A 27,183-nucleotide genomic window follows, 5' to 3' on the forward strand; every position below is an offset into this window, starting at 1 on the left:
GGGTACAATGCAGATGTAATATGGAGCGACATTCCAGGCAAATGAAATCCAGATGTCTCTCCTCCAAGTAACGCAGCGTGAATACTGACTGGGGGGAGCGGAGTAGTCTGGGACGCTGCCATACGGGAGGGTACATGGAGAAGGGCCAGGTGCAGTGATGTGAAGCTGCCATGCATTGCTGAATTCTTTCCCAATTGTTAAAAATAAATAAAAACAGACACTTTTATTGTGATACTTTTTATCAAATTCTGAAATGTCTCTGTATAAAGTGGTAACTTTTGCGCAAGTTGCACAATTTTTGTCGACTTGTGAATGCATCCTGTGACACTAGTACCGATAAATCTCCCTTCATGCATGCAACCACTGGAATTGCATCTCAGCGCCAAATTTCAGAAAGAGCGCCACCTCAAGGCAGTGTCCGGTATTGTAGATGCAACAACTTCCAACTTCAGCTGCTGTGAAACTACAACTCCCAGCGTGCACACTTGTACATCCGATAGAAGTGAATGGAGCATGCTGAGAGTTGTAGTTTCAGAACAACTGGAGTGCCGGAGGAGGTTACTGATCCCTGTTCTAAGTGCACGCTTGACCACTGCTCTGTTCAAACCAAATACCAGGTTTTGGACTGGTGAGGGAGGGAACATGGGGGTCGTAACGGTGGGCCCTCCACTTATCTAGCGCCCAGTGTTAGTGCTCATGCACACAAATGTATTTTCTTTCCGTGTCTGTTCCGGGTTTTTTTTTGGACCGTGTGCGGAACCATTCATTTCAATGGGTTTGCAGAAAAAAACTGAAGTTTAAGTGCAATCAAGGGGCGCACATATGATAGAGGCAGACCCTTCCACATATAATATATATATATATATAGTCCGTAATTACAGCAGAGCTCGGCTGTTGATGTAGAATCAGAATCGTATGTGTTATAATTGTTCATCTTCTCATTTGTAACCTGATCCAGATTCGCAGCTTCCTAATTATAAGCGGTTAGCGCGAGCGCTGCTAATTAGTAAAAGGAGGCGACTGTTACAATGTTACACAGAGAAGAATAATTAGACTTATTATTGATGCGGCAGAGTCACTTCTGCTGATCTCAATGTGAAGCACAATCGATGTTCGGGATGATTATTATGTAATTTCATACATACGTGACCTGGATATATACGTCGTCCTCTGGAGTGTCTTAAAGGGGTTGTTCCACTATAACAATTTATTACCTATCTACTGTATACGTCATTGGTGGGGATCCAACCACTGGGAGCCCCATGGTCATGAAAACAGGGGGCCCCGAGTTCCATAGAGATCAATGGATCGTCAGGACGCTTACTAAACCACCACCCCACACACAGACAAAGGTCCTCATTGGTTCAGACCCCAACCAATCAGACACAAAGGCCCCTTTCACACGGGCGAGTATTCCGCGCGGATGCGATGCGTGAGGTGAACGCATTGCACCCGCACTGAATACCGACCCATTCATTTCTATGGGGCTGTTCACATGAGCGGTGATTTTCACGCATCACTTGTGCGTTGCGTGAAAATCGCAGCATGCTCTATATTCAGCGTTTTTCACGTAACGCAGGCCCCATAGAAGAGAATAGGGCTGCGTGAAAATCGCAAGCATCCGCAAGCAAGTGCGGATGCGGTGCGATTTTCACGCACGGTTGCTAGGAGACGATCGGGATGGAGTCCCGATCATTATTATTATTTTCCCTTATAACATGGTTATAAGGGAAAATAATAGCATTCTGAATACAGAATGCATAGTACAATAGCGCTGGAGGGGTTAAAAAAATAAATAAAATAATTTAACTCACCTTAATCCACTTGATCGCGCAGCCGGCATCTCCTTCTGTATTCTTTCTTTAGGACCTGGGTAAAGGACCTTTGATGACGTCACTCTGGTCATCACATGGTACGTCACATGTTATTTTACCATGGTGATGGATCATGTGATGACCGGAGTGACGTCATCAAAGGTCCTTTACCCAGGTCCTAAAGAAAGAATACAGAAGGAGATGCCGGCTGCGCTATCAAGTGGACTAAGGTGAGTTAAATTATTATTTTTATTTTTTTAACCCCTCCTGCGCTAGTTTACTTTGCATTCTGTATTCAGAATGCTATTATGTTCCCTTATAACCATGTTATAAGGGGAAATAATACAATCTACAGAACACCGATCCCAAACCCGAACTTCTGTGAAGAAGTTCGGGTTTTGGTACCAAACATGTGTAATTTTTCTCAGGCGAGTGCAAAACGCATTACAATGTGTTCCCGCAACGCACCCGCATATTTTCCCGCAACGCCCGTCTGAAAGAGGCCTAATAGCCTTTCCTGTGGACAGGTCAGGAGCCTTTATGGCGGTCCATCACCTTAAATGTCCTATTCAGTGGATTTTGAGTCTCATATACGGTAAGTGACCCTTATTGGGCACATTGCAATGTGGTTGTCACGCAGATTTCTACCAAACCTGCACGGCATATCAGTCTACATTGTTACCATGTGTTCCAACTACATACCCACCTACCTACTGCTTTCTGTACGTGTCAGTCGTCACTGCAGTTCTCCAATTATTTTCATGGACCAGAAGACGCTACAAACCCTGCATGACATATCAATCTACAATGTTTCACTGGGTTCCCACTACATACCCACCTACCTACTGCTTTCTATATGTAAGTGTCAGTCTTCACTGCAGCTCTGGAATTATTTTCATGGACCAGCAGACTAAGGCTGAACAGAGTTATGATGGGCTATAATAAATCTTAAGAGCATAATTCCACTTTCCATTTTCACTCTACATTTACATTTTCTTGTATCTTGTACTAAGTAATTTCATGATATGTTCTCCACTCACATCCAGAGCTGCTTTTACGCCTCTCTAGATTTCCCTTAGAAAAAGACAGCAGTTTGGCTCCGCCCCTATGTCAATGTCATGTGACCTAACAGTGAACAATGCAACTGTGTGTCAAATCAGCTCCCACAATGCACTTCTCCTGGTAACAGTTCAGCTTTAGCTGTGAACAGAGAAGAAAGCATAATCAAATTAGCTGAAGTCAACAGCGCAGCGTATTTACGACATTTCATGCAGATTTTAACTGAGGAAAGTTGTACATTTGCAGTCAAAATAGAGCTCTCCTTTAATCACAGTCAGGGACCAATTCCTGCCAGGAACGCCGTGGGAGATCACAAGAGTCAATATTACGTAAGCGCCGATCCTAATACCTGAATGCCTCAGCCGTTCACATAAAAGTTACATTAATACCTCGCACCTCATTAATCCCTAACATTCGATGAGGCGCAGAAGCTACAAGATAAGCCTCAGGGGATATCATGCTACAACATAAAACAAGGGTTAGCATCCTTCTGCGCTCTGGGTGTTGTGAGACTACAACTCCCAGCATGCACATTTGTTGGACTAGTCTCAAACCACCACTAAAAGTGAATGCACGGAGTTGTAGTTTCACAATAGTGGGTGGTTGCTGACCTCTAATCTAAAACGATAATATAAATATTATAGGGGGCCAGGGTGTAGGTGCAGCCTTAGGCCCTGCCACCCGATATTCTTACAGCAGATACAGTCCCCATTACCGCACCCACAGAAGCTGTCGCCCAGCTTTATCAGGCTCTCGAGCAGCAAACCCACCCAGTTATTCAGTTACCGCCATCTCCCTCTTAACAGAGGTAGTATTCCAAAATATAAAAAAATTGGAAACAAAATTTCAATAAAATTTGACAAAATTGTATAAAATGTTTGCAAAATGTCTTCATAAAATAACAACAAAATGACACAAGTAAGAAGTTATAATAAACAATCCTAAACACCTCGCATGGCTTTGGGTTCATTATCCAATGAAGCAGAAAGAAACAAATAAAAATGGTGAATGGGAGCAGAAGAGGTTCCCCAGAGACCAATTAGCAGCAGAGCAATGACCCGCAGCGCTGGGGGCCCCGCCTGTCATCACAGCCTGGCCTTGTCTACAATATATCTCCTGCCCAGTGAAGGGTTACATGTCCTGCCTGAGAATTGCTCTTGTTAGTCACCTGCAATTTATGTCATTGTTCAGACCAGTGTCACCTCGCTGCACATGATTATAGGGGAGGGGGGGCTAGCTTTATGTATAACTGCAGACAATAACCAACAAGATGTAGTGAAGATATCAGAGGAGGGGACGGGAAAAGGCTGGTATCATGTTAGTACTCCGGGGATGATGGGAGTTGTATATTAGTTATGTTAGTATTACTAGGAACATTGTATTGCGTAGTAGTAGTAGTAGTAGTAGTAGTAGTAGTAGTAGTAGTAGTAGTAGTAGTAGTAGTACTAATGATGGTAGTATTTAAAGGGAACTTGTCATAATAAAAATGTTAAGTAATCTGCAGGCAGCATGTTATAGAACAGGAGAAGCTGAGCAGATTGATATACTTTTATAGAAAAAAATCTGAATAACCTGTATTTCATTCATTTAATTCCTGATCATTCTGGGCTTTGAAGTCAGGGAGGCGGTCCTATCAGTGACTGACAGCCTTCCCTCTATGAGGAGACGGTCCTATCAGTGACTGACAGCCTTCCCTCTATGAGGAGGAGGTCCTATCAGTGACTGACAGCCTGCCCTCTATGAGGAGGAAGTCCTATCAGTGACTGACAGCCTTCCCTCTATGAGGAGGAGGTCCCATCAGTGACTGACAGCCTTCCCTCTATGAGAAGACAGTCCTATCAGTGACTGACAGCCTTCCCTCTATGAGAAGACGGTCCTATCAGTGACTGACAGCCTTCCCTCTATGAGGAGGAGGTCCTATCAGTGACAGCCTTCCCTTTATGAGGAGACAGTCCTATCAGTGACTGACAGCCTTCCCTCTATGAGGAGACAGTCCTATCAGTGACTGACAGCCTGCCCTCTATGAGGAGACAGTCCTATCAGTGACTGACAGCCTTCCCTCTATGAGGAGGCGGTCCTATCACTGACAGCCTGCCCTTTATGAGGAGACAGTCCTATCAGTGACTGACAGCCTTCCCTCTATGAGGAGACAGTCCTATCAGTGACTGACAGCCTTCCCTCTATGAGGAGACAGTCCTATCAGTGACTGACAGCCTTCCCTCTATGAGGAGGCGGTCCTATCAGTGACTGACAGCCTGCCCTCTATGAGGAGACAGTCCTATCAGTGACTGACAGCCTTCCCTCTATGAGGAGACAGTCCTATCAGTTACTGACAGCCTTCCCTCTATGAGGAGGAGGTCCCATCAGTGACTGACAGCCTTCCCTCTATGAGAAGACGGTCCTATCAGTGACTGACAGCCTTCCCTCTATGAGGAGGCGGTCCTATCAGTGACAGCCTTCCCTCTATGAGGAGGAGGTCCCATCAGTGACTGACAGCCTTCCCTCTATGAGAAGACAGTCCTATCAGTGACTGACAGCCTTCCCTCTATGAGAAGACGGTCCTATCAGTGACTGACAGCCTTCCCTCTATGAGGAGGAGGTCCTATCAGTGACTGACAGCCTTCCCTCTATGAGGAGGCGGTCCTATCAGTGACTGACAGCCTTCCCTCTATGAGGAGGAGGTCCTATCAGTGACTGACAGCCTTCCCTCTATGAGGAGGCGGTCCTATCAGTGACTGACATCCTTCCCTCTATGAGGAGGAGGTCCTATCAGTGATTGACAGCCTTCCCCCTATGAGGAGACGGTCCTATCAGTGACTGACAGCCTTCCCTCTATGAGGAGGAGGTCCTATCAGTGACTGACAGCCTTCCCTCTATGAGGAAGACGGTCCTATCAGTGACTGACAGCCTTCCCTCTATGAGGAGACGGTCCTATCAGTGACTGACAGCCTTCCCTCTATGAGGAGGAGGTCCTGTCAGTGATTGACAGCCTTCCCTCTATGAGGAGGAGGTCCTATCAGTGACTGACAGCCTTCCCTCTATGAGGAGACGGTCCTATCAGTGACTGACAGCCTTCCCTCTATGAGGAAGACGGTCCTATCAGTGACTGACAGCCTTCCCTCTATGAGGAGACGGTCCTATCAGTGACTGACAGCCTTCCCTCTATGAGGAGACGGTCCTATCAGTGACTGACAGCCTTCCCTCTATGAGGAGGCGGTCCTATCAGTGACTGACAGCCTTCCCTCTATGAGGAAGACGGTCCTATCAGTGACTGACAGCCTTCCCTCTATGAGGAGACGGTCCTATCAGTGACTGACAGCCTTCCCTCTATGAGGAGACGGTCCTATCAGTGACTGACAGCCTTCCCCCTATGAGGAGGAGGTCCTGTCAGTGATTGACAGCCTTCCCTCTATAAGGAGGAGGTGTCCTATCAGTGACTGACAGCCTTCCCTCTGAGGCGGTCCTATCAGTGACTGACAGCCTTCCCTCTATGAGGAGGCGGTCCTATCAGTGACTGACAGCCTTCCCTCTATGAGGAGGAGGTCCTATCAGTGACTGACAGCCTTCCCTCTATGAGGAGGAGGTCCTATCAGTGATTGACAGCCTTCCCTCTATGACTGTGTATACAGAGATAGCTGTCAATCACTGATAGGACCGCCTCCTGACAAATCCCAGAATGAGCAGGAATGTAAATGAATGAAATACAAGTTTAACTGAATTTTTTCCCATAAAACCATATATCAATGTGCTCAGCTCCTCCTGCGCTATAACATGCTGTCTTCAGACACCATGTTTAACTCCCCTTTAAAGGGAGTCTGTCACCACATTTGGGCATATTAGACTGATCAAATAGTGTTATATGTGCCACCCAGAACTTAAAAACAGTACCTTTATTGTAGAAAACGGACCTTTCTTTTAGCCGAAAATGAACTTTTAACATTATGTTAATGAGCCCTCTCAAGTGCCCAGGGCGGCGTCTCAATCCTCCGAGCCCCAGGCAGCACCTCCTCAACGGCTCATAACCCGCCCTCCGTGCACCTCTGCCCGCCCGTTTACTCCCCTCCTCTCTCCTTTTCCACTGCAGCTGCGCGGTCAAATTCGTAGCGGGCGCATGCGCAATGCGATGCCCGCTCCTGGCAGGGCATCGCAATACCTACTGCGCATGCGCCCGCTACGAATTTGACCGCGCAGCTGCAGTGGAAAAGGACAGAGGAGGGGAGTAAACGGGCGGGCAGAGGTACACGGAGGGCGGGTTATGAGCCGTTGAGGAGGTGCTGCCTGGGGCTCGGAGGATTGAGACGCCGCCCTGGGCACTTGAGAGGGCTCATTAACATAATGTTAAAAGTTCATTTTCGGCTAAAAGAAAGGTCCGTTTTCTACAATAAAGGTACTGTTTTTAAGTTCTGGGTGGCACATATAACACTATTTGATCAGTCTAATATGCCCAAATGTGGTGACAGACTCCCTTGAGGAGTAGTAGTAGTAGTAGTAGTAGTAAGAGTAGTAGTAGTAAGAGTAGTAGTAGTAAGAGTAGTAGTAGTAAGAGTAGTAGTAGTAAGAGTAGTAGTAGTAGTAAGAGTAGTAGTAGTAAGAGTAGTAGTAGTAGTAGTAAGAGTAGTAGTAGTAGTAGTAGTAGTAGTAGTAGTAGTAGTAGTAGTAGTAGTAGTAGTTAGTATGTAGTTGTAGGAACAACTAGCTTTTAAGACCAGAAGTAATAGTGGTAACATTATCAAAAAGTAGTAGTGCTAGTACATGTAGTAGTAGCAGTGGCGTAGCTATAGAGGTTGCAGCGGTCACAATTGCTACCGGGCCCCTAAGCCAGGGAGGCCCGCAGGGCCCCCTTGCCAGAGGCACACCACCAATTGCTGTATTTTTCACTTTATAGAATGCAGTGCATCTTATAAAGTGAATACTAGTGAGTGCTTCCATTATGGAAGTGCTCACTAGTATGCAGGAGGTGCGAGGAGTGAAGCGCTGTGAGAGCTGTACTCACCCCTGTACTCATCAGAGTCGGACCCCCATATCAGACCAAAATAAACTTGCCTCTCCTGCAGTCCCCGCTGCACTGTCATCTGGCCTCCTCCCTGGTCTTTTCCGCGCCGCTCTGCTGTGTTCTGACTGCGTACAGGGTCAGGATGTACGGCACGCACTATGACCTCACGCTGTATGCAGCCAGATGACAGTGCAGCGGGGACTGCAGGAGAGGCAAGTTTATTTTGGTCTGATATGGGGGTCCGACTCTGATCCCAGGTCTGATATGGGGGTCCGACTCTGATCCCAGGTCTGATATGGGGGTCTCCCCTGTACCACCAACGATTAGACATCGCTTCTGAGACATAAGGTAATACTTTAGATACAATATGCCTCTTGCCTTACTCTTTTCTTTTGTGCTTAGAGCTTTTTGATTTAGCCGCCTATACTTTATAATACTAACATAATTCGGATGGATTTTCGCTATGTTTGTATGTTGTATTGATGATAGACCATTGGAGCAGCAAATTGTTTGTTCTTTCTTGGAGTCAGTCCGCCTATTGGTGTATACTATAATTAGAATTGCTATATATATTTCCCTACCTTTTGATTGGGTTTTTCGATTAGTTTCTATGGTATATGATATATGATATAGATTTGATCAGACTCCTCCTCCTGCTCCTATTTTCTCTTATTTATTTCTCTTATCATTACTCCTATTTTCTTTATTCTGTTCCTTGGCAGACTAACCCAGCCCTGTGACCTATTACGTTATAACATTTGTATACAAATGTAGACTACTCTTCTTGTATAATTCTTATATCCAACGTTAATTAACATTTGATTGTTGTAAAATAAAATATATATATATTTTTTGTCTATAGGCCGTGATCAAGGTCCAGGTTGGACCGAAACGTTGGCCCCACTCTTCTGTTATACAAATACTAAGTTGGTGTTTACAACATAATAAATTCTATTCTACTGAACGTCATATGAGTGTGCCGTGGATTTATATTTTATTTGATATGGGGGTCTGACACCGATCTGAGGTCCAATATGAGGGTCCAACTCTGATCTGAGGATCTGATATGGGGGTCTGGAGATCTGATATGGGGATTCGATTTGAGGTCTGATTTCAAGATCTGATATGGGGGTGTGATCTGATAGGTAAGGAGAATTACTACTACTGGGGGACTATGGGGAACATAATTACAAGTATGGGCACCATGGGGGCACTATTACAATGGGGGGCACTGTTAACACTATGCTCTCTGGCAGATAATTATTTCTATTGGTAGGACTTTGAGGAGCACTATTACTGTGGGGGGCACCCTGGCACTGTATCAGCTTAGCACAATTATTTTTGGTGAACATTATGTTTACATTATTAGTGTCAGGGACACTATTTTCTGGGCACAGTTATTTTTTAGGGCACTGTGTGCCAATAGTTATTGAAGGGGGTTACTATCTGTGTGGTACAAGTTTTTTCAGGGGAATTATCTGTTTCTGCAGTATAGTATTGGGAAGCACAGTGGGCACAGTATTAGTGGTGGCAGGGTGGGGTGTTCAGAAGGTGGGAGGATGATGGAAAACTATGAAAAGAATATGTCTGCAGAGAAATCATCATGGGGGTCTGGTCTGAAAGGAGAAGATGAGGAAAGAGAACATCAGAGGAGACGTCACTGGATGTAAGAGGTGTATGGCGCTGTATTACCCTGTATGTATTGTAGCGCTGTATGTAATGTTTTCCAAGTATGCCTTTAACAGTAGGGCTGGAGGGAAGGGGTGAGTTCAAGAATTTGGTGCGGGGATCGGGGGAGGCGTCATTTCCATTTTTGCCTCAGGCAGCAGAAAAGCTAAGTGCACCCCTGCCAAAGAATTGACGGAAGAGCGGCCCAAGCTGAACTCTTAGCGAGCGCACAGCATCATAGATTACAATGATGCTGTGCACGTCGGGCCGCCCGCGGGACTATTGTCCCGCACTCATATGATCGTATGAGTAAAGTACTATTGGCAGCTGTAGTAAAACATTATCAGTAGTCGTACCACTTATTGTTATTATTTGCAGTAGTAATAGTAACGTAGTATTAGTTACCATATGTATTGTTATTAACAGCAGGCCAGTAGGTAGTAGTACTCACTCTTATTATTATTATTATTATTATTATTATTATTATTTATTTGAAAGTGCTCTTAATTCCTGGGCCCTGTACATCAAGAGAGGGTTTCACTTACATAATAAAAAAAAATCTAAATACGATAAACATGAAACTATTAACAAACTGGTACAGAGGGGGAGAGGACCCTGTCCGCGAGAGCTTGCAATCTACAAGGGAAGGGGAAGGACCCAGTAGGTGAGAGAGTAGCTACAGAGAGATACAATAGTGGAACATTGTAAGTAGGGAACCCTGGTACATGGTTTTCACTAGGGGACAAAATATTCAAGGGGCAAAAAGAGTAAACGATAGCACTAAATCCACTCCTACCACTAGGTGGAGTAGTAGTAATGGTAAGAGTAGTATTTAAGAGTAGTAGTAATGTTTATGAGTAGTAGTACTAATGGTAATAGTAATCGTATCCACTCCTACCACTAGGTGGAGCTTTTGAGCACTGAACTATAGCTGCCTGAAAGACGTGTCCTTTAAACAGCACACCATGTGGACAGGCAAGGTACTGCAAGTGAAAAATAATTTCAATGATCATTGCAGAGATATTGTAATACTAGAACTATCTAGAGTGAAAGAATCCACATAAATAGGAGGCTAAAAACCCCTAAAAAAAAATAAGAGAAGCTGTTCCACTCATTTACATGTCTACAATATTCAGTCCTGCTGCTAATTCCTGCCTTCTGCTTCTGTTCACCCAGCAGTTGTGCAGCCATATAAAGAGTAATGAGTGGTGAGGACAGCAGAACGCACATTAATTGTCATCGGTGTAATGACCTGCACCTCTCCCCCGGGGATCTCCATCTTTTCCCAGCTGAAAGGCCAAACCAGCATAGGATGACATTAACTATCTGATGAATGACCTTCCGGCACGCGCCTGATCCAGTGATTGATCATGTCCAATTAATTCCGAGGAGAAATCAATGGTCCCTACCTAACTCATTTACATTAATTACAAACACAAACCTCGAAATTAATTCCCTCTTCATGGGTGCTGGGACAAGACACGGACTCGACTGAGTCGGCTCCAATTACATCCCAGCCAAATCTTCCTCACTTTCTATTTTTCATGAATTTCATTATTTGGAACATATTCTTTTTGCATATGATTTCACGTTACCTTTAATATATATACTGTATATAGAAGAAAACGCAATTTCCTGCAAACTCACATACATACGTACAGGTACATTTCTGGAAAAATATTTAAAAAATAATTATTTTTTTATTCCTTATTTTGTGCTGGGATACAACGTTAAAAAAGTCCAAATCCTGAGAAGACCCCATTAATAAAATCTGATAACATGTGTACTCATGATTTCTGTCAGGTGCAGACAATGTAGGTAATATATCAACTATAGTTCTGCCTCTTTTGTACAAGAATATAACTACTATAATACTGCCTCCTATGTACACAAGAATATAACTACTATAATACCACCTCCTATGTACAAGAATATAACTACTATAATACTGCCTCCTATGTACAAGAATATAACTGCTATAATACTGCTCCTATGTACAAGAATATAACTACTATAATACTGCTCCTATGTACAAGAATATAACTACTATAATACTGCCTCCTATGTACAAGAATATAACTACTATAATACTGCTCCTATGTATAGGAATATAACTACTATAATACTGCTCCTATGTACAAGAATATAACTACTATAATACTGCCTCCTATGTACAAGAATATAACTACTATAATACCGCCTCCTATGTACAAGAATATAACTACTATAATACTGCTCCTATGTACAAGAATATAACTACTATAATACTGCCTCCTATGTACAAGAATATAACTACTATAATACTGCTCCTATGTACAAGAATATAACTACTATAATACTGCTCCTATGTACAAGAATATAACTACTATAATACTGCTCCTATGTACAAGAATATAACTACTATAATACTGCCTCCTATGTACAAGAATATAACTACTATAATACTGCTCCTATGTACAAGAATATAACTACTATAATACTGCCTCCTATGTACAAGAATATAACTACTATAATACTGCTCCTATGTACAAGAATATAACTACTATAATACTGCCTCCTATGTACAAGAATATAACTACTATAATACTGCTCCTATGTACAAGAATATAACTACTATAATACTGCCACCTATGTACAGGAATATAACTACTATAATACTGCTCCTATGTACAAGAATATAACTACTATAATACTGCCTCCTATGTACAAGAATATAGCTACTATAATACATAGAAATATAGAAACATAGAATGTGTCGGCAGATAAGAACCATTTGGCCCATCTAGTCTGCCCAATATATCTGAATCCTATGAATAGTCCCTGGCCCTATCTTATATGAAGGATAGCCTTATGCCTATCCCATGCATGCTTAAACTCCTTCACTGTATTTGCAGCTACCACTTCTGCAGGAAGGCTATTCCATGCATCCACTACTCTCTCAGTAAAGTAATACTTCCTTATATTACTTTTAAACCTTTGCCCCTCTAATTTAAAACTGTGTCCTCTTGTGGTAGTTTTTCTTCTTTTAAATATGCTCTCCTCCTTTACCGAGTTGATTCCCTTTATGTATTTAAAAGTTTCTATCAAAAGTTTTCTAATACTGCTCCTATGTACAAGAATATAACTGCTATAATACTGCCTCCTATGTACAAGAATATAACTACTATAATACTGCCTCCTATGTACAAGAATATAACTACTATAATACTGCTCCTATGTACAAGAATATAACTACTATAATACTGCTCCTATGTACAAGAATATAACTACTATAATACTGCCTCCTATGTATAAGAATATAACTACTATAATACTGCTCCTATGTACAAGAATATAACTGCTATAATACTGCCTCCTATGTACAAGAATATAGCTACTATAATACTGCTCCTATGTACAAGAATATAACTACTATAATACTGCTCCTATGTACAAGAATATAGCTACTATAATACTGCTCCTATGTACAAGAATATAACTACTATAATACTGCTCCTATGTACAAGGATATAACTACTATAATACTGCTCCTATGTACAAGAATATAACAACTATAATACTGCTCCTATGTACAAGAATATAACTACTATAATACTGCTCCTATGTACAAGGATATAACTACTATAATACTGCTCCTATGTACAAGAATATAACAACTATAATACTGCTCCTATGTACAGGAATATAACTGCTATACTACTGCTCCTATGTACAAGAATATAACTACTATAATACTGCCTCCTATGTATAAGAATATAACTACTATAATACTGCTCCTATGTACAAGAATATAACTACTATAATACTGCCTCCTATGTACAAGAATATAACTACTATAATACTGCTCCTATGTACAAGAATATAACTACTATAATACTGCTCCTATGTACAAGAATATAACTACTATAATACTGCCTCCTATGTACAAGAATATAACTACTATAATACTGCTCCTATGTACAAGAATATAACTACTATAATACTGCCTCCTATGTACAAGAATATAACTACTATAATACTGCCCTATGTACAAGAATATAACTACTATAATACCGCTCCTATGTACAAGAATATAACTACTATAATACTGCCTCCTATGTACAAGAATATAACTACTATAATACTGCTCCTATGTACAAGAATATAACTACTATAATACTGCCTCCTATGTACAAGAATATAACTACTATAATACTGCCCTATGTACAAGAATATAACTACTATAATACTGCCTCCTATGTACAAGAATATAACTACTATAATACTGCTCCTATGTACAAGAATATAACTACTATAATACTGCTCCTATGTACAAGAATATAACTACTATAATACTGCCTCCTATGTACAAGAATATAACTACTATAATACTGCTCCTATGGACAAGAATATAACTACTATAATACTGCCTCCTATGTACAAGAATATAACTACTATAATACTGCTCCTATGTACAAGAATATAACTACTATAATACTGCTCCTATGTACAAGAATATAACTACTATAATACTGCCTCCTATGTACAAGAATATAACTACTATAATACTGCTCCTATGGACAAGAATATAACTACTATAATACTGCCTCCTATATAGAAGAAAAAGTGTTACCTATTGGTGTCACAGTTTTTTTTTAAATACTGTTAATCATTTTCCTGCTGGATTTCTGTGTTATATATTGTTAGTGCTGCTGTAGATTATACATGATAATATAACACAGTTTCTGTAAATCATCTGTTTCTCCGCTGCAGCCGGGCGGGGATATCTTTTGGCCTTGGTAACGTCTGCCATCTGGAAATCCAAATTTTTACGTTCCTGGCTCATTGTGAGCGCTTTCTGCAGATGCAATCAGGAGTATTTATTAAATTACAATGTGTCTGGTATTGCCGCTCCGGTTACAGTTCTATCACGGAGATAACGGGCAGCACGTGACCTACCAGGCGCCGCGCCATGTTCCTGTGCACTAGTAAATGCTGCATTGTCTCCGAATAGACGGCTGTAAAATAAAATCATAGCTATCTATCAGGATATTAATAAAGGGGCATAGGAAATAAAAACAGAGTCCCTTACTGGGAACTGAAGCCAAGAATTGCAGCTTCGTCCCATGCACATAAATGCTGTGAGCTGCAGTACCAGGAACAGCCACAACTATGCCAATGGTGCTGAAGTTCTGCAGCCTCTTCGCTCAGCTGATTGGAACTTATCAGAGATTGATGGGCCTCCCTAAGGTTAGGTCATCAATGTTATATTCCAGGAGGACCCCTGTAATATCTAATATATAAAGCTGAGTGTATGTGTGTATGTCCGCTAAAGGAATCCGCAACGTCGCATTTACAATCACAAAATTTGGCAGAAATGTACATCAGGTGTCCGGGAAGGTTTTAGACCGGGTCTCTGCTCTCTGGCACGTACCGGTCCTGAGATATTCCCAAAAAATGCATTAGCCAATAGAAGCCTGGTCACATGACCCTTATCAGCCAATAGAAGATCGCAGGCCCTTAGTCTCCACATACACACAGTTTTACACCAGGTTTCCATAACAACCCAGCCATTTTTCTTCACTGCTGTAGGTCAGCTTTAAAGGGGCAGGGCACTGTGGATGACACTGTTAAGGGAGCGGAGTGCTGCGCAGATCACAGTCAAGGGGGCAGGTAGGGTGGCCATTCAGAAAGACGGACTTAAGAACCTTGCCCCCAGGTCTCGCTAAGCCACTCCTTGATCCGGTTAGGCCAGGCCCCCTCCCACTCCGCAGCCGACGGAGATTGAAAAAAAACAAGGTAAAAATCAACTTCTGTCAGCTGCAGAGGTGGGAGGGAGGGTGACTTTCTCCCTGCAGCTCAAGCTCAGACAGCACAGTGCTGCTGTCTGAGAGTGAGCTCTTTAAAAGGACATCCCTGTGTCCATCCAGGCCCTGCGCCGGACGGAGGACAGGGAGTCTGAAGGCCTAAAACCGGACCTCTGGCCACCCTAGGGGCAGGCTGCTGTGGAGGTCACAGTTAAGGGGACGATCCGCTATGGAGGTCAGTGTTAAGAGGATGATTGCTGTAGAGACCACTGTTAAGGGGATGGGTGTTGTGGAAATCACTGTTAAGGAGATGGGGTACTGTGGAGGTCACTAATAGAACACTGTTAAAGGGGCAGGCTGCTGTGGAGTTCTCTGTTAAGGGGGCAGGGAACGGTAGAGATCACAGTTAAGAAGACGGTCCGCTAAGAATGTCACTGTTAAGGGGACGGGGTGTTGGTGAAATCACTGTTAAAGAGATGGGGTACTGTTTATTATTAAAGCGCCATTCATTCCATAGCGCTGTACATATGAGAAGAGGTGCACATATATAATACAGACAACTGCACTAAGCATGAACAAGGTGAGTTACAGAAGGAGAGAGGGCCCTGCCCACGGGGCTTACAATCTACATGGTATGGGAGAAGGACACAGTAGGTGCGGGTGAAGCTGGTCATGGCGGTATAGAGGCAGCAGGGTCACTGGTTGTAGGCTTGTCTGAAGAGGTGGGTTTCAGGTTTCTTTTGAAGGATTCCCCTGTCGGTGAGAGTCTGATATGTTGGGGCAGCGAGTTCCAGAGTATGGGGGATGCACGGGAGAAATCTTGGAGGCGATTGTGGAAGAGGCGATAAGAGGAGAGAAGGAGGCCTTGTGAGGATCGAAGAGTGCATGTGGGGGTGTATCGGGAAAGTAGCTCAGAGATGTCGGGAGGGGACAGGTTGTGGACGGACTTGTATGTATTTGTTAGCACTTTGAAGTGAATTCGCTGGGCAATGGGGAGCCAGTGAAGGGATTGGCAGAGAGGAGAGGCAGAGGAGTAACAGGGTGGGAGGTGGATTAGTCGGGCAGCAGAGTTGAGGATAGATTGGAGGGGTGCGAGAGTGCTAGATGGAAGGCCACAGAGGAGAACGTTGCAGTAGTCTAGGCGGGAGATGATGAGGGCATGTACAAGCATTTTCGCAGATTCAAAGTTGAGGAAAGCACGGATGCGGGAGATGTTTTTGAGTTGGAGGCGGCAGGTGGTGGAAAGGGCTTGGATGTGCGGTCGGAAGGAAAGGGCAGAATCCAAGGTCACTCCAAGGCAGCGGACTTGGTTTACCGGGGAGAGTGTGCAGCCATTGATCGTGATAGATAGGTCTGTTGGGGGGTTGAGCAAGATGGGGGAAAGAGGATGAATTCTGTTTTGTCCATGTTAAGTTTTAGAAAGCGAGAGGAGAAGAAGGATGATATAGAAGATAGACATTGTGGGATTCTGGATAGTAAGGTGGTGATGTCTGGACCAGAGAGGTCGTCAGCATAGGAGTGATACTGAAAACCATGGGACTCTATGAGATGTCCCAAGCCGAAAGTGTAGATAGAGAAGAGCAGGGGTCCTAGGACAGAGCCTTGAGGGACATCAACAGGGAATGAGACGAGGAGGTGGTGTGAGAGTGGGAGATGCTAAACGTCTGGTCCGTGAGGTATGATGTGATCCAGGAAAGGTCCAGGTCAGTGATGCCAAGAGATGAGAGAGTTTGTAACAGAAGGGAGTGGTCAACAGTGTCAAAGGCAGAGGACAGGTCAAGAAGAAGGAGAACAGAGTAATGGAGAAGGCAGAGGACAGGTCAAGGAAACGGAGGACAGAGTAATGGAGAAGGCAGAGGACAGGTCAAGGAGAAGGAGGACAGAGTAATGGAGAAGGCAGAGGACAGGTCAAGGAGAAGGAGGACAGAGTAATGGAGAAGGCAGAGGACAGGTCAAGGAGAAGGAGGACAGAGTAATGGAGAAGGCAGAGGACAGGTCAAGGAGAAGGAGGACAGAGTAATGGAGAAGGCAGAGGACAGGTCAAGGAGAAGGAGGACAGACTAATGGAGAAGGCAGTGGACAGGTCAAGGAGAAGGAGGCGGAGTGGCAGGTGTCAATAGGGATGTTGAAGTCACCCATGATGATAGTGGGGATGTCGGCAGAAAGAAAGTGTAGTAGCCAGGTCATAAAGTGGTCAAGAAAGATGGTGGCTGGGCCTGGGGGGCGGCAAATGACGGCTACTTGGAGGTTGGAGGGAGAGTAGATGCGAACAGAGTGTACTTCAAATGAAGTGAGCGTAATGGAGGGTGGCAAAAGACCAGGCCAACCACAACTGCCCGCTGCTCATGGGCACAGTTGCAGGAGGATTGGGTCATGGAAATAACAGCTCCAAGTTGCTACAATGTAGAAACCATACTGTAACAGGGTGTAGAGGGAGGCCCACAGACCTTCCAGTGTGCAGACATATAGTATCCCTTGTACCGGATCTAATGAATGGAGGCCGCCATTAGTTTGCTTATTGGACACAAGGAAATACATGCTTTTCCGCAGCAGACTGGGACAGGTAGACGCAGCGCTCAGGTCCTTTGTGCCTGTCGTTTCTAAGCAACTTACTTCACTCACACAACACATACACATGGGCTGTACGCCCTCCCTCCAGGGATTGAGCGCCTGCCGGTTAAATGCTACTGAACCTGTGTTTACTGAATGGCAGCAGACATAGTAAAAGACTGCGGGGCCTGAACTCCCAGCAGGTTAGCACTAGAGACGAGGAATGGTGTGTGAGTATTACCCTCCGTATGGGGTTTATTAAAGGGACCATGATCCTCAATCAAAGCAGATCTCTTGTGGTTGCTGCTAAACCTCATGGAGTAGCGTCTTCTGGGGTACAGCAATAAGGGCGCCTCCACAACTGAAAATCTGTTCCATTCGCCTGAATGGGACTTGCAGAAATCCAGGTGCTTGCCGCCCCTATTCAAATGAATAGAACAAAATGCGGAAATTTCTGCAACAAAATCCGCAGCGCGTGAAGGCGCCCTGTCGCCCAATTTTTTTAGGTGTAGATCAAAAGAAAAGTGGAGAGAGGATAGAGCAACAGCTATAAGACTGGGTGACTCTGTGACTAAATGATGGCTCCATAACTGCTCAAAACGGTGACAGCAGAAGAAAACTATTCTGGTTTAATTCCTTAAGCAGAGATCAGGGCTCCGCACCTTCTGGCACTCCAGCTGTTGTGAAACTACATCTCCCAGTATACTCCATGGGAGTTCCGAGAACAGCTGAGCAGGTATGCAGGCTGAGAGTTGTAGTCGCACTACAGCTGGGGGGGCTGAAAGTTGCGGACCACAATAATGCCTCTTATACATCGTCTTATTATCTTTCCCGTCAAAAAATTACTTGCTGGTTTAATAAAAGTAACTTTAAGTCAAAATTTGCCAGGGGTATAAATAATTATGGGCAGCACTGTATATAAGTTTCAAGCACATGAGGTGTATATGAGTGAACAAAAGCAACATATTGCAACAGATGAGGCGATACATACGCTATTAGATAAAGTTGTATACTATAGCGCAACATGTAGTACGTACCAGTATGCAATGGTTGCTATTGCTAATGCATGCACAAGTTTTGTGAAATACAAACATGTCCTATAGGCCTCATGCACACGACCGTTCCGTTTTTTGCGGTCTGCAAACCGCGGATCTGCAAAAAACGGAATCCGTCCGTGTGCCCTCCGCAATTTGCAGAATGGAACGTGCGGCCCATTGTAGAAATGCCTATTCTTGTCCGCAAAACGGACAAGAATAGGACAGGTTATATTTTTTTTGCGGGGCCACGGAACGGAGCAAAGGATGCGGACAGCACACGGAGTGCTGTCCGCATCTTTTGCGTCCCCATTGAAGTGAACGGGTCCGCATCCGAGCCGCAAAAACGGCGGCTCGGATTAGGACCAAAACAACGGTCGTGTGCATGAGGCTATATTATGTTTTAAATTTGATTATTATGAACGCACTATGTGAGTGGGACATTTATTTGAGTGATCCAATGTCACGGATGAAGTTAGCAGATAGCTGGAGCTTATAAATAAACATCCGACTGGCTTGATCCCAAACAAAGGAGCATATGGGTTATGGTAGACGATTGCATGCCCTCTATGGTAGACGATTGCATGCCCACGTACCTAATACTGTGTGACACCTGAAAACCCTATAATAGTTAGGGGACACGACCACCGGCTCCCTGCACTTAATACGGACGGAGTCAGGGTCACCTAGAATCAAGCCAGCAAGGAAACACAAATAGGGAAAAAGACTTATCTGAGGAAACAGCAGCAGCAGCCTCCAGCAGTGAACACTTCATCCAGGAAGTAGTATAAACCGCAAAGTGAGGCAGTATGGGAGGGAATATGAAGGGAGACAATTAGTCTAAATAGGCGACACCTGGGAGAAGGAAAGGAGATGACAAAGTGAAACCAAAACAAAGAACGTCATGCAAGAGGTAGAGAAGAACGTCTGCCAGACCTTCTCACAGAACTGGCGGTGACATCCGGGCTTTCTATAGAGGTGATCCAGGCCATAGATTTGATCTGACTTTGATCGGGATAAAAAAAACCAATATGGAACCCCAGGTCTATAGTCTTTTCACAACATACCACTGAGGAAGAAACAAACTCTGTTTCGAAACGCGTCTGGTTTGTGAGGGCCGACACGAAGATATTGAGGACGGTGTCTTTTCTTTCTTTTTGTGCACAAGAGAAATATCCGCAGACTGGCATAAGGCGTTACAGCGGGACTGAGGTTCGTGCGCTTGTGTTCTAAAGCGGCCGCCGAAGCTGTTCTGAGCCGGCTACGAGTGACGCGATCCGAGCAAGGAACATACAGCGAGGACACACACAAGTGGTGGAGCATCCCGCAGAGAGGATCGCAGCCGTGAGTAACCTGCAGCAACTATCTGGCTTGAGTATGAACATATTATGAACCGTCAAACAACACGGCGCATGTATGCCGTAGATTCAGCTTTTTCAACTGGTATTTTTCTTAAATTAGTACCGTAAAATCGCCAGCCGCTAAACTCCATATGGTTATTACCCATGTGAATGGACATATTAACGCATGAATATATGCAGCATCTGAACATCAACTTAAACGTCTAATTTTCACTTGGGATCAATTGCAGTTTAATCAATGTGAATAACAACATATGGGCATTGATATCCATTAAATCACCGTCCAAAAAACACAGATTTGATATATCAGTTCGGCCAATTTTTGTATTTTTATTTATTTTTATGCGTGAGCTCCACATATTATAAGACTGGATCACCAATTAATGTATTTTTTATATTTTAATGTATGTTTATATATAAGATGAGTTAATAAAATACAGGAGATGTGTTAAGAGCCGGTCATATTAGTGGATTATTTGTAGTATTTGGTACCGGTGAACGGTAGACTGGGCTCCACACCAGCTGGTGAGCTCCCTCAAACAGTTAATATAATATAAAAATATCTATATGCCGAAAAATATTATTATTATTATTTATTAAAGCGCCATTCATTCCCTGGCGCTGTACATATGATAAGCGGTTCACATACATAATACAGACAACTGCACTAAGCATGAAGAAGGCGAGTTACAGAAGGAGAGAGGGCCCTGCCCGCGAGGCTTACAATCTACAAGAATAGTTCAAGATTCAGATGCAGCAGAGCTGAATTTGTCATTTCAATCAAACTGAAACACAAAGTATACTAAAAATGTACAGAACTTTTTTGTCTATCACTGCTTGTGAAGATCTCTGCTTGCTGTCAGCGAATAGGCACATTCTGGTTTACATCTAGAAGCTGAAGTCCTTTCATTCCCTAATATATTTCATAATTGACAGTTTGTTAAAATTGTATCCAGTCTGGAGTATCTGAAGACATCTGCAGCCCAAATTTATGTGTGTTTTTTTTTTAGTAATGTATCTGCATGGGTTAGGCAACTTTCACACTTGCGGCAGTGTGATCCGGCAAGCAGATCCGTCGACTGAAAGCATTTGTGAGACACATCCGGATGCGGATCCGTCTCACAAATGCATTGTAAGAGTGGAGCCGTCTCTCCGCTTGTCATCCGTCTTGTATCTTTTTTCACATTTTTACCGGTCTGCGCGAGGGATCCGGCACTCATACATTCCTATGGTGAAAAATGCTGGATCCGGCATAAGTCTTTAGTTTTTTTGGCCGGAGATAAGACCATAGCATGCTGCGGTTTTATCTTTTGCCTGATCAGTCACAAAGACTGAACTGAAGACATCCTGATGCATCCTGAACGGATCGCGCTCCATTCAGAATGCATGGGGATAAAACTGATCAGTTCTTTTCCGGTATTGAGCCCCTAGGACGGAACTGTATGCAGGGAAAAGAAAACCGCAAGTGTGAAAGTACCCTTAGGCTGCATGCACACGACCGTTCCATTTTTTGCGGTCCACAAACCGCGGATCCACAAGAAACGGAAGCCGTCCGTGTGCCTTCCGCAATTGGCGGAACGGAACGGGCGGCCCATTGTAGAAATGCCTATTCATGTCCGCAAAACGGACAAGAATAGGACAGGTTATATTTTTTTTGCGGGGCTACAGAACGGAGCAACGGATACGGACAGCATACGGAGTGCTGTCCGAATCTTTTGCGGCCCCATTGAAGTGAATGGGTCCGCATCCAAGCCGCCAAAACTGCGACTCGAATGCGGACCAAAACAACGGTCGTGTTCCTGAGGCCTCAGATGTATCAGTCTGAAGTCCTGGCTGTTTAGATTTGCCTAGACTGAATACAATTGTAACAAACTAAAATAAATAAATATTCAGGTATTCAGCCTCTGTAAACAAAAAATGTCAGCACTCAGCAAGCAGAGATCTTGAAAACAGTAAAGCACAGAAACACAGTGTATATTAGGAGGTTTCAGAACTTTATATAATAATCAAAGGGGTTGTCCAGATTTTGAGAAACAAGGCTGCCTTCTTGAAGAAACAGTGCCACACCTGTCTATGGAAGAGAGTGAGGATGAGCTGCAATACCACCGAGAACCTGGTGCTTTGTCTGGAAGAAAGCAGCCACGGTTTTCTAACTTTGGACAGCTCTTTAAGCTGTATTTGTATAGTAGGTTATATCATATACATTTACATAGAATATCTTGGAGTGATCACACTGCACACACCAGTACGCCGAGAGTAAGAGAGCGCAGTTTCATATTCAGCTCTGCTACATCTGTGTCTTGAGGTGGCCATAGACACTACACTAAGATTTTGCAGTATCCTATGTAAAACTACAAGACAGGACATCATGATATCATTATATGTTGTGCCAGAAGGCAAACTCAGCTCAGCTACATCTGTCCTATAACTCAGCCATTGATCCAGGGCTGTGTATTCGTTTTCAGTGGTACAGTACTGTAAAAAAAAACAAAAAACACTGTTCTACTGGAAGTGAAAGCCAAGGACGGAGTGTAATCCAATATCTCAGGGAGCACCTACATATCCTGCGCCATTACAGCGCTGCACTGAATGCCTCTCCTCCTGCGGCCGCATCGCCTCCACCCCTGCTAAAGTATCCCAAACTTTCCCAGAGGTGCCGACTATGATGACAGGGGGCTGCCCTGCTGTCCCTGGGCTGAGAACATTAACAAAGGGGGCCAAAGAGTAGCAGATCTGGGTAAGTCGCATTGGGGGGTGAGGGGAGCTGAGCGCATATGGAAGCCAGAGCCGCCCAGCGTCTGCACAGAGAAATCTGGAAGGCATCTCTTTACAGTTCATTGCTGGCCCACCAGTAAAACCAGCAAGAAATATCTGAAAGCAGCCGTTTAACCTACTGCAGCCACTACAGATTCCCAGCACGCTGTCTAATTACCGCACAGCGTCTCCTTTATTTCTGCAAAGCTATTTTTTGTTTTTGTTTTTATCCTATATATATATATATATACTGTATATCACTTTTTTTTTTTTAGCCATTAGGACCCAGCGCTACATGACGCGGCCTCTTAACCAGTTGTCGTTCTTTTTTGTTTTATGCAGTTTTCCAACTTGTATTTACATTATATATATATAAATTATTATGCATAAGTATATTATATATATAAAAAACATATTTTTTTCAGCACTTCACTTCAATGGGGCCGCAAAAGATCCTGACAGCAGACCATGTGCGGTCTGCATCCATATGTCCGTTCCATTGCACCCGCGAAATAATAGCTCAGAACCTTTGCAGTCTATGGGGCTATTCACATGGACGTTTTTATTTTTTTTACGTCTAAATAACAGACGTCCAAAAACAGGATATTTTTGTCCATTTTGATGGCCGTACGGAGCCCATTGAAATCAATGGGCCCGTTTTTAAAGGCCCTTTAGACGGAAGGGCATCCGTGTAGCCGGTAAAAACAAACAAACATTCAACTAGGAAGAGGCGTGTGCGGGAACACGTGCTCCAGAGCGATTGATCATGTGACTTCAGATCCTGCTGCCGCCAGTGCCGAGCAAGAACAAGTCTTCAAGCGAGGGCCTGTGGTTGGGCATTTTTTTAAAAAAATTTTTGGTCGGGGGGCGGCACTATATATACACTGAGTGCACAACGGAAGTCCATTATATGTATACTGAGGGCACTGTGTGGGGGCAATATATATATATACTGGGAGCACTGTGGGGGCATTAAAGGGATTTTCTGAGACTTCTGGATAGGTCTGATCAGTGGGGGTCCAACACTCGGGACCATCAACGATCGGCTGTTTGAGAAGGCGCCGACGCTCCTGTGAGTGAGCACAGCGCCGTATATCGTATAGTGGCCGTGCTTGGTATCGCGCTCAGCCCCATTCACTTCTATGACGCTGAGCTGCCTCTAGGCCATGTAAACGAACAACGTGACGTCACTGGCCTCGGATGAGACTGCGAGCACCGGCACTTCTCAAACAGCTGATCAGAGGGGACCTGGAAGCTTCAAGCTACATCAGTATATTCATATATGTGCATTAGGGCCCCAAAAGCATCCTTAGGGCCCGCCGCCCTACTGTACCTTTGTGAGCCTCAGATTTGTGCCGCCATACGGATTCCATATTCACAGCTCTGCCATATACATCAGCCCTAATATAAAATGTTCTCTCTTCCACCCAGGGGTTCTTACATTTTGCCAACTACATATCAATTTTCTATTTTTTTTTAATGCCTTTATTTATTTGTAGCTTTTGCTTCTTTGTTACAGAATTTTCTTTTTGCTTTTCTAGTTTCCTGTTCTGCTCTTGGTCCATTGAAGCCGTGCTATCAACCCTTTGCAGACTCTATGACATAACATTTTTATATGACTTTTTATTTGTTATTATTTTCCTTCCTCCCCCCCCCCCTTCCTAATAATCAGTCGGTGATTTTCGCACTTCTGCCGGAAAATTATGTTGTAATCAGCAAAGTCTTGAGAAAGATCAATCGGCTTCCAAGTGGATGGTTCTTGGTGCTGTTTATAGACTGGAAAGCAGATCATCCAGCAGCAGTAATGGGGGTAATTGAACGGAGCGGCCGCGGCTCTGATGAATGCCCTCATTGTTTTTAGTTATTTTGTATTTTTTTTTTTCTTTCTTGCTTTTTAAAGGGTTTGTGTGGTTTCCAGACAGGGGATGTCTGGCGAGTAGCCCCAGCGTCCGTCATCCTGTGGAATGTGACGGTTTGCTCAGAAAACTGTTTTGGCCTCTCGGTAGGAGAGACGTCAGTGGACAGGTACATGGTAAAATACAGTAAATAGGGCAAACCTAGCAAACAGCGCCGGAGCCCGAGAGGGGGGGGCGTTCCAGAGCACATCACAGCAAAAGTCATCATGCTAAGGTCTTGCAAAGGCAAATAAATGTGCACCCTTCCCCCTCAAAAAACAAAACAAAACAAAGGTTTATATGGTTCTTAGACAATATTGTTGTTTGCTATACCAGGACCAAATATTATCACCATACAGTAATTATATACTGCCGCCATACAGTTACAAGGCCATATTAATACCGCCACACCATGAAAACATATTACCACCACACGTGACTTAATAATACCATACTGTTCTTGTATAAAAAACATTATACAAAGGCCAATAATATCAATGATATCACTGTACAGGGCCCAACTAATACCGCCACACTGTGATCATTACCACTACAACCACATAGTTACTGAATGAAATCCATCATACAAAGACTATTATTATTATTATCAATAATATCACTATACAAGGCCCACATAATACCGTCACACCAAGACCACATATTACAGTCACATAGCAAATGAATAATACTATTATACAAAGATCATTATTATCAATAATACCATTATACAGGGCCCAAATGATACTGCCACACCATGACTACTACTATACTGTTACTTCATAAAAGAAAAACACTATACAAAGACTTTCCAACTGGCCCAGGCCACCATGAAGACTTCTTCCTGTCACGACTTGTGTCTTCAGTGTTTGCAAAACTCCTTCTTCCAGCAGACAGTAATAATGCCTACCACCGTGCCCTTACACTATAATACCCCGTTTGTGCTCTTCTGCTATAATGCCCCATGTGTGCCCCTTTTTGCTCTTCTGAGAGTACTAATGCCCCATGTATGCCCCTTAGAAAGCAATAATGCACACTGAATTCCCCTAAAAAGTAATAATGCCCAGAATGCCCCCTTTAAAAGTAAAATTCCCTAAGTGCTCTCTAAAAAGTATTAATGCCCCATGAATGCCCTGTTTAAAGTAATAATGTCCCCTGAGCACCAGGAGAAAAAAAAGATGCGCCAGGACACTACTGTCCAGTGCATGATCCCAGCAGCCTGTGACCTACTAAACAGGTATATAATAGGGGGGCAGCCGTCGGCTCCCTTCTCTGCCATCTATATTGACTTCCAGAGAACACCCATAGAGTTGAGAGGGGATCTGTGGCATTGGGACGGAAATCTAGAGAATGTGACTCACATACCTGGTCCAGTGACACCTCTGGTAGAGAGAAACTGTGAACACGTAATACCAATTTTCTACTGCAGTAGTCAACTGCAGCTTCCCTCTATTATAACAACACATGCAATTTCCCTCTAGGATAACACCACCTGCAGCTTCCCTCTAGGCTAACACCACCTGCAGCGTCCCTCTAGGATAACACCACCTGCAGCTTCCTTCTAGGCTAACACCACCTGCAGTGTCCCTCTGGGAAGACACCTCCTGCAGTGTCCCTCTAGGCTAACACCACCTGCAGCTTCTCTCTAGGCTAACACCACCTGCAGTGTCCCTCTAGGATAACACCACCTGCAGCTTCCCTCTAGGATAACACCACCTGCAGCTTCCTTCTAGGCTAACACCACCTGCAGTGTCCCTCTAGGATAACACCACCTGCAGCTTCCCTCTAGGCTAACACCACCTGCAGCTTCCTTCTAGGCTAACACCACCTGCAGCTTCCTTCTAGGCTAACACCACCTGCAGTGTCCCTCTGGGAAGACACCTCCTGCAGTGTCCCTCTAGGCTAACACCACCTGCAGCTTCTCTCTAGGATAACACCACCTGCAGCTTCCCTCTAGGCTAACACCACCTGCAGCTTCCCTCTAGGCTAACACCACCTGCAGCTTCCCTCTAGGATAACACCACCTGCAGTGTCCCTCTAGGATAACACCACCTGCAGCTTCCCTCTAGGATAACACCACCTGCAGCTTCCTTCTAGGCTAACACCACCTGCAGTGTCCCTCTGGGAAGACACCTCCTGCATGTTCCCTCTAGGATAACACCAGCTGCAGCTTCCCTCTAGGATAACACCACCTATAGTATCCCTCTAGGATGGGGTGGGCAACCTCTGGCACTCCAGCTGTTGTGAAACTACTTTCAGCACACATACTTAC

At 44.0% G+C, this 27,183-nt stretch overlaps 1 protein-coding gene across 1 annotated transcript in view; it reads left to right on the forward strand.

The window, feature by feature from the left end:
* Positions 1-22,902: 22,902 nt before the first annotated feature.
* The window catches only part of GAS2 (growth arrest specific 2), a 60,321-nt gene continuing 56,040 nt past the window's right edge, over positions 22,903-27,183 (forward strand). Inside the window, exon 1 of the mRNA XM_040409763.1 lies at positions 22,903-23,002. The gene's annotated coding sequence lies outside the window, so the exon portion shown is untranslated. The remainder of the gene's footprint in view (positions 23,003-27,183) is intronic.

This window comes from Bufo bufo, chromosome 10 (assembly GCF_905171765.1).
Source record: "Bufo bufo chromosome 10, aBufBuf1.1, whole genome shotgun sequence".
NCBI classification, from domain to species: domain Eukaryota; kingdom Metazoa; phylum Chordata; class Amphibia; order Anura; family Bufonidae; genus Bufo; species Bufo bufo.